The 8,122-nt window shown below is 45.1% G+C and overlaps 1 long non-coding RNA gene across 1 annotated transcript; it reads right to left on the reverse strand.

The window, feature by feature from the left end:
* Positions 1 to 828: 828 nt before the first annotated feature.
* LOC121025418 (uncharacterized) lies at positions 829 to 3,970 on the reverse strand. The gene is made up of 2 exons (XR_005788041.1): positions 3,707 to 3,970; positions 829 to 1,925 (listed from the first exon to the last, which is right to left on the reverse strand). It is a non-coding gene; the product is annotated as an uncharacterized LOC121025418 (long non-coding RNA).
* Positions 3,971 to 8,122: the final 4,152 nt, after the last annotated feature.

Genomic DNA, 8,122 nt, shown 5'->3' on the forward strand with positions numbered 1-8,122 from the left:
CCTTTCTCCACTTTTCTATTGGAGCATTTTTATCTTGTTGATTTGTGCGAGTTATTCATATGTGTCATGCCTTTCTCATTCATGTAGCAAATATAGTCTGCTCATACTTTATCTTTTGACTTTGTTTATTGTACCTTGCGATACATAATTTTAAATTTCTGTGGGCTCAAATTTATTCACCTTCAGGCTTCTGGATTTTAGTTCACATTTAGAATGGTGTTAGAAAATACAGACTATATATACATGCTGCCTAGAGTAGGAGACTATCTAGAAAATTTAAATTATAATCAGAAGCTTGTTCCATTGGTATAGATGGAGTTAAAGAGAGCTGTGGAATGCTTTATTTAGATTGTGGTAAGATAGGAAGATTATCTCTGCTACCCCGTGGGGTATGCATTTCTAGTGACCAGAATATTTTTGCATCAAATAGTGTCTTGTCCCTTAAATAGCATCAAATGTTCTAAGTATTCAACTTTCCTTTTTCTTATTTCTCATCAGGCACTGAAAGTTTCTGCTATTACAATATTATCTCATGAAGGAAAGCTTTTTTTTTTTTTTAATGAAGGCTATGTTACAAATAATTAGATTAAAGCTTATTTTACATCAGTTACATATTTCATTTGGTGGCATTTTCTCACTTTGTGCTCAAATTCAAAGGGTTCCCTTTTTGGTCTCTCGGTACCCTATGAAATACATTTCACTTCTTAGGACAGGACTGGGGCACACAGCACTATAATCTGTACATATTGAAAGCTCAATAAATATTCTTGTGAATAAGCTCTAGAAGAAAAGAGAGGCTACTGTGAAACACTCAAACATCAGTACAAATTTGCTATAAAATTTTCTTCAGATGTTATACCAGTTAGTTACTGGTTTTCTTCAATGGTATTTTTCACAAGATGAAAGAAAGTTTACTAAACAGAGGAAGTTTTCAATGTTTTTTCAAGGTATAAAATTGTTTAAAGTCTCAGTTGCTACATAGACAATAAGATAAGAATATGAATTTACAAAATAGGTGAAAAACTGTTTGCACCATGTACTATAAATGTGACGTTCGGAGCAGAAAATCAGTAGTTTTCAGCTAATACTAAGGCAGGAAATAATTTAATATCAATTGATAGTAAATTGGCACAATTGAACTAAATTAATGTAAAATGATTTGGTACAGAGCCCAATTTTTCTATTACTTTAAGTGGAATTTTGCATTAACTTATGTAACTGTAAATTTTCCACTACTCCCTATTTAATGTTCTAGCTGCATCATTCTGTAACTTGAATCTATTAAAAACTGTATAACATTCTACCAAAGATGGTCTATAAATGAAATGGAAATTTATTTTGAATAGTATTCCACTCCCCAAAGCTTTAGAGGTAAGTAAAAACGTCTCGGATTTTATTTGTTATTGATATTTAGATGTTTCTGTTTAACTTTTATTGTTCAGTTGATTAAATATACCATAACTCTTTTTTAAAGTTGCAGAAAAAAAACAGTAAGCACACAGAATGGGAGAGAAACTAAGGCGTGTTAGGAATATATTTTGAGGACTGAAATTAATCATTATATTCCATTAGGAATGCTTTGAAGGTGATATCGGGTGAAATCTCCTCGATTTACACAGGGCTTTCGTTATTTCTCATTTGGAAAATTTGTCAGTAACATTTACATTTATTCCTTTTCTTGTAACTAAAAGGTAATTCAGTATCAAAGGAATACTCTAACCAAAATTTTTTAAAAAGAAAGAGGAACGACGTGCCTTTAACTACACACTATTGTGGGAACCTGGGAACTTCTATAACAGCAATGGAGACACGGTAATAGGTCACTTCTTCCTGTCCTAGGAAAAGCGGCGCTTCGGAGGGGACAGGGCCTCCCCGAGTTTTTCTCCCCCGCGTAGAGAGTTCTAGGTGGTCAAAGGTCCGGGACGCTGGATTCGAAACAAACAAAAAATAAAAAGGGTGATAAAGACTGGAGTTAACAGGGGGGGGTCAAAGGAACGTAAGGGCTCCTTTCGCACTTCAAACACCTTGGGATAGGGGGGAGGGGGCAGGACAAGGAGGAACCAAAATTCTTAACAAAGTCGTGAGGCAGCCCTGTCCCACGTTTCCAGGAAGACAGTGGATCAGCGGGGAAGGCGGGGGAGGACGGGGAAAGACCGGGCAGGTCCCTCTCGACTCCTTTGGCCCAAATTTTTGATTTCCCTCCACTTCGCTCCGTCCCGTTTCCTCCCCCCACCCCCGCCCCAAGAGTCGAGAATAAATTGGTCGAGCGCCCGGCCTAGCCTAGTAGCCCAGTTCCTTAAATCTCTTAGACCCTAGAGGGGGAGAGACCACATTTTCTGGGAGACGGGAATAGTGGGCTGCAAAGAAAAAAAAATTTTTTTTTCCCCTCCAGTGTCAAGTCTTCCCGGTGAAAAACCGGCTCGCTTTCTCTCCACAGCCGAAGCAAAAAAGCAAAAACAGAAACTCGAAAAGCGAAGCCCCTGAATCACTTAGGATCAGGTGCCACAGTTCCGCGAGTAGACTTCTTTCGGTGGGAAGGGGTAGGGACCGCGGGGGAAAAGAAGGTCCCGGAACTAGGGCGGAAGGCCCCTCGCTGGGGCGTGCCAGAGGAGGGGACAGGGAAGGGTGATGCCCGGCTGGGCTGCCAACCTCGGGCTGCGCTCGGGGCACAGGAGCCCGCGGGACGAGTCCCGCGCGACCCCGGTTTCCGAGTTCCCACGGCCCGAGGCTCTGCCGGACATTCCTAACGACCTCCTTTCGATCCCCCCAAATTAAAGAGAGAGGAAACGCGGCGCGATCGGGTCCGCGGCGGAAGCGCGGCCAAACGAATGAGTAAGTCAGGCGCGGGCACGGAACCTTGTTTACCCCACTCGGCGGCGCGCCCCTGCGGGCGCCTCGTTTGCAGGCGGCGTCGGAGACGCTGAACCCGGGAGGCAGTCGGCCACGATTGGTCGTTGATAGGGAGGAGGACGCTGGGAGACAAGCGTTGCAGTGTCAGCTCGCTGCCGCTAGATGCCGCTCCCTCCCAACAGGAGCCGAGCGCGGGTTCGTGGCCGACAGATGGCGCCTGCGCGTTCCATTCGCCTCCAAGTCGCCGAAGAGCGAACACCCCAAACAATCCCGAAGCGCCACCAAAAAAAAAAAAAAAAAAAAAAAGAAAAAAAAAACCCGCCGGATCCGACCGCCACTTTCAAAACCCCCCACCGCTCTAGAACCGCGGGAGCTTCCGTCCCTGAGTAGAATTCGAGGGTGTAAAGAAGAGGAAGGGGGAAATATCTTGTACCAGCCCAGGGGTGAAGAAGCCCCCGGCCTGAGAAAGAAGGAAGGAGGAGTGGGGGAGGCGAACAGTCTCGTTGCTGCCTCTGTGTACGCTGAGGGGGGAGGTAAGTTATAAAATGGCGGAGGCGAAGCTTCTAGAAGTTTGGAGGGGCACCCGGAGGGCGCGGGGCCCACCGTGAGGTGTGTATGGTTGGAGCAGGGCGCGAGAGAAGAGTTGGGAGGGAAAGAGAATGGGCACTCTGTTGCCACTTAATTTCCCCTCTACTCCCTTTGCCCCTAGCGGGGCCAGCCATGGAGCGGGTGGCCAAGTCAAGACGGGGAGAAGCCTCCCCGTCCCCGCGTAACCCCCAACCCTTCTTTCTGCCTTCTCCCCCCAAGTGGCCACCTCAACACTACCAAGGAACTTCCAGCCCCCCTTCCTCCCTACCTCCTACTCCTAGAGTGGCTTTCTACTGCACGACTCTTCTTTTCGACTACCCTCGCTGAAGATTTTCTCTTCCTTCCCTCGCCCAACTCTCCCTCGGGGCCTCCACGGAGACCCCCCCCCCCCCCATGGGTGGCCCAAAATGGAGAACGCGGAGCAGCGCAAGATGGAGGCTCCGCTTCTCAGTGTTGCATTAGATTTAGGTGCCTTTTCTCCGGCAGGCTCTTAAGCCTGGGAGAGCCCAAACTGGAGGTGGGGTGGGGTGCGAGCCATAGTCGGGGGAGGAAAGCCGGGGAGGCTGTGGCTGGGGTGGGGGAGAGCGCGGTATCGTGGAGAGGGGAAGGAAGAGAGCAAAATGGTGGTGCTGGGAACCTAGGGGGGAGGGGAGAAGCGGAGGCTCAGTTGTGTATATTTGGGCCTCGGACCGAGGGAGGCGAGGGAAAATCTACTCTGATCACACCCCTCCCTCGTGCCCCCTCCCTTCTCCCTTCCCCTCTTTCCTTTCCTCCCTCCCTCCGCTCCCTCCCTCTCTTCCTCCCTTCCTAGAGAGGGAACAACATTCATGTGACGGGCCCCTCTGCTTCTCCCCCGCCCCATCATCTCCAGCGCGTGGTGGGGGAACTGCTTGGGAAAGCGATTGGCATCGATCTCTCCATCCCTTCCGAGGCCCGACTTCGGTCAGTTTTCTTCGGGCAACAATTTTATAAATAGGCTGGGGTCTGGCAGTGTTGGCCCCCGCGTGCAGACCTTGCCCCGAAGGGGGCCCTGCCTGCCTGGCATGGGAGGAGGGGGGAAGGGCGGGAGTGGAAGGCTGTTTGTTGGGGGGTTTTGGCGCCACTTTTGTTTTAGTTTTAGTGCTGCTTTTCGTTCCCACCCCCACCCGCACTGTCTTTCTCAAGGCACGAACTGAGCTGATCCTTGCCCCAGGTAGGCAGCTTCTGTTTTTTCTCTCTACACTTTTATTCTTGCTTGGGGTTGACTTTCTTTTTTCTTCTGTCGCGTACCCGGTGATCTGTGGCCGGCGATTTTAGCACGAAAAGGGTCTGATGGGCCATGGGAGAGAGAAGGTGTGGGAAACAGCATCAAGTAGTTCCGCAAAACTTTGAGCCCCGTTCCCATTTTCTTCTGGCCTACATTCGTAAACGTATTGTTGATTTCTGCCTTTTTTTTTTCCTCGTCGCGAGAAGGTCTTGTTTTGCCTTTAGTTTTTTATAAACCGCTGTACTTTCGACATTTAGTTTCCGCTCTCCCTTGGTGTGTATGTCATTTTATTTTGAATCCTGAACTATAATGGGTTTTATCGTGAGATTTTTCATGCTGCAGTGTTCAGCTTTAATTTTTAATATTGCATTAGTAGTTTCATCCGGTTTGTGAGACTTTCTCCTGCGTGGCCTAGAAATGTTTTATATCTTGTTGCCTACCACCCTTTCCTACCGTCTCCCTCCTTTCTCTCGGATGGTTTCTTAATTGAGGGTCATGGTGTTTGATTAAATGGTTATTTACAGTTTACACGATATATCTATTAGAAACTTTTGATCTGTGGGATTAGGTTTAAGTAAACGAAAAGCTTGTGTTGCTTTGAAATGGTTCCTTAAAATGCGCGGGCCGCCCCCCCTCCCCTTGGTAAAGCCCCATCTTCCCCTCATACTGGAGTGTAAATTCCATACCCCTTTTCTCCCACGGACCGCCGTATTTCACGGCAGCCACACCCTGTGTTTGTCTCTGTGGATTGGACTCATTATCAGCTTAATTTAGTGACTCTTAAACCACCATGATGGGACTTGCTTAAGCACGAAGCTTCTTTTCCTGTTTAGTCCTAGTGGTTAGTGTCGAAAGAGGAATAATCGAGGTTTCTTGATGAAACCTGGTGCGGTCCAACCTCTGCCTTTTTTCTGTTGTCTTTTTTCCTACTCCGGGCTGTTGGCGGTGTCAGCACCGCTGCTGGGGGCGGGGGTGGAGGGGAGAAAGAGTCGGGTTACCGAAGTGCGTCATTCCTGGCTCTAGCAGGGCCTGCTCGGGAGCTGCTGGTGTTTGTTACTGTCCTCGCAGCACTTTCCTGCCAACCTTCTCTCTCTGCGTATTGGTTAGGAGCAAGAGCAGGAGGCGGTCTTCTAATTCTATCTGTAGCCTAGCGCGTTGCGTTTCAGGGTATATGTGAACTTATTAAAAAAAAAAAAAAAACCTGGGCCCAGGAAAGTGGATATACATTTCTGTTTAATGACATACAATTCAGGTAGTTTAGACTTGCTTTCATATATTTTCCAATGAACGGTGGGGTTAATTTTGAACATTTTAAAACGCTTACGTTAAAATGCCTGGTTTTCTTTTTACATTGATATCAATCTGTAATTAGGGATCAGAAGGACCAGTTAAGGCATAAGCATTCAGCGTTTTTTCAAGTGGTTGAATTGTAATTTTATGACACATTATGTTAGTCTTTTTTTTTTTTTTTTTCGTTTTGAGCCGAGGTGCTACATGAATGTAAGCTAATTGCAGATATTTAAGTTCATTTTCACCACCTATTCCTATTTCTCCTTTTAGGTATAATTTTAAATATGCCTTTTGGATCTTACGGACTTTATTAAAATTCTTAAAGATGGCTATTTCTTTGTTTTTAACTGAATTCTTAAATTTGCAAGTAGCTGTTTTAGGGTGACAGTCACTGTTAAATTCTTCTTACTAGTCTTTGATACTTTAGCATCTTTGGGGTTTTTTCAGGGTACTTACCGAGCACAGTGTCTTCTTAATTCTTTTCTGAAGATAATAATTGGAAGAGAGAGTGGTGGGAGGTAGAGATGAAACAAAAGTGGCCTTGAGTTGATCGTAGCTGGATGAGTACAGGGGAGCTTATTGTACTATTATTCTCTCTACTTTTTTGTGCGTGCTTGAAAATTTACACAATTAAAAAAATTGGAAGAAAAAATTTCAGATTGGTTTGCAATTTTGATGTGATGGCATACGTTTGTATTTACCTATCAGTTATCTGCGTGGAAAACTTGGCGTTTTGCATAAGTAGTTACACAATGCCTGATATACAAACTTTCAAAAAAATATTTAATTTGAACCAGTATAGAATAAGCAGTATACATACTTACAAATCGGTTGAACTCCAAATGTTTGTAACTTAGTCTGAATGTATTCTACTTTTAGTTTCTTTTTTAATTCTTTGAAAACGGGAAAATTCCATTCTCAGATTTTGTAAATTTTGCTTGTTGTCTATTTCATTAAGTTGGGGTTACAGTGAGTCAGTATGAAAGGGATTTACTATTAATAGGAGGGGCTTTGGCAGTTGCAATAAGTGACAGTGGAACGGATTCGGGTGCCCTAGGGCGCATTCCTGGTAGGAACATAGAGGTAGGAGTTGAATTCAGTTTCAGTATTTGGTGTTTAATGAATGGGTAGAGACTAGGATTGGAAAGGAAATGTACTTATTAGCCATTCTTTCCTACTGTGAAATAACCATAGCATTCTAAGGTTATCAGAGACTGGCAGTGGGGGTGGGGTGGGTTCTTTAAAAAAAAAAACTGGGGGCGCCTGGGTGGCGCAGTCGGTTAAGCGTCCGACTTCAGCCAGGTCACGATCTCGCGGTCCGTGAGTTCGAGCCCCGCGTCAGGCTCTGGGCTGATGGCTCAGAGCCTGGAGCCTGTTTCCGATTCTGTGTCTCCCTCTCTCTCTCTGCCCCTCCCCCGTTCATGCTCTGTCTCTCTCTGTCCCAAAAATAAATAAACGTTTGAAAAAAAAATTAAAAAAAAAACTGATATGAAAATGAACATTTACTTATAAAGTGAGTTAAATCGCACTCCTCACTTTAAGGATTTAGTGTAGTTAAAAGTCGATATGTAGGGGCGCCTGGGTGGCGCAGTCGGTAAAGCGTCCGACTTCAGCCAGGTCACGATCTCGCGGTCCGGGAGTTCGAGCCCCGCGTCAGGCTCTGGGCTGATGGCTCGGAGCCTGGATTCTGTTTCGGATTCTGTGTCTCCCTCTCTCTCTGCCCCTCCCCCATTCATGCTCTGTCTCTCTCTGTCCCAAAAATAAATAAACGTTGAAAAACAAAACATTTAAAAAAAAGTCGATATGTAAAATATTCTAATGTTTTTCTATTAAGGCCATTCTGACCATTACCCATCAACAGTAAAAGTGCATTGCAATTAAAATCCTCAGTTTCCTTAATTAATATATTTGTGAATTGCTTCTACATTCTTTGAAGGTAAGTGCCTTATTTTCTGCAATTTTGTGTTGTTCAGTGTCAGGCTTTTTACCCCTATGAGATGTATTTTTTTTAAGATTTTATTTTTAAGTAATCTCTACATCCAACATGGGGCTTGAACCCAGAACCCCAAGATCAAGAGTCACATGCTTCACCAACTGAGCCAGCCAAGGTGCTCGGATGTATTTTTGAATATGTCAAAGTTCTAAAGG

The sequence above is a fragment of the Herpailurus yagouaroundi genome, unplaced genomic scaffold, assembly GCF_014898765.1.
Source record: "Herpailurus yagouaroundi ecotype Mexico unplaced genomic scaffold, PumYag 67641, whole genome shotgun sequence".
In the NCBI taxonomy this organism is placed as follows: Eukaryota; Metazoa; Chordata; class Mammalia; order Carnivora; family Felidae; genus Herpailurus; species Herpailurus yagouaroundi.